The following is a 718-nucleotide window of genomic DNA, read 5'->3' as shown; positions in this document are numbered from 1 at the left end:
AAATACTCTGGAGAAGAAATTAAACATAACTCTGAGCCCAAGAACCTAGAAAAAAGATTTATAAACCAAGAAGTGGGGAGCAGAAATGGGAAGTTCAGAGGAAGTGTCGCTCTAACTGGGGAAGACAGTGAGCTGATTTATGCAGGGTGGGTTGATAGTTGGAGATGGTCTTTCAGATCGCAGAGTCTGAGCAGTCAGTGGAAATGAGGAACTGAAATTTAAGAGAAGGCAATGCTGGTTCCACACGCACTTAATTACTACTAAACACATGTAAAACCTTTATGATAGGCACAGGTCTTCACTGAATCTGCTTTACTGCAGACCAGCACACACATGCTAGATACAACTCTCCCTCTCAGTAGTGTAAAGTGAAACCTCAGTACGAATTGAGTAGAAATGATAACCTGAGCCTTTCTTTCTGAGAAATGTGTTTGGAATACAGCTGTAACTCCAATTGTATTATTGATCCCACTATGTGCATGTCACTGAATTGGCTATGGACTCCCAGGGGCTGATGGAATCAGCAAAGAACAGCTTATTCAACCCCTAGGTCACCACAGGACAGCATCTCGGTGAACTTCGGGTGATTTCCCTTTTATGGCAATTGAGAGATTTCTGAGAGGGTAGGATTTTGTGCTTTATTATTGACTCAATGATAGCTAGACCCTTATTATCGGGCTATTGGTCGATCAGGAAAAGGGGTATGTAACTTAGTGTG

This window comes from Otolemur garnettii, unplaced genomic scaffold (assembly GCF_000181295.1).
Source record: "Otolemur garnettii isolate 467f Iridium unplaced genomic scaffold, OtoGar3 scaffold00031, whole genome shotgun sequence".
Classification (NCBI taxonomy): Eukaryota; Metazoa; Chordata; class Mammalia; order Primates; family Galagidae; genus Otolemur; species Otolemur garnettii.
Note: the sequence above shows the minus strand (reverse complement) of the source record.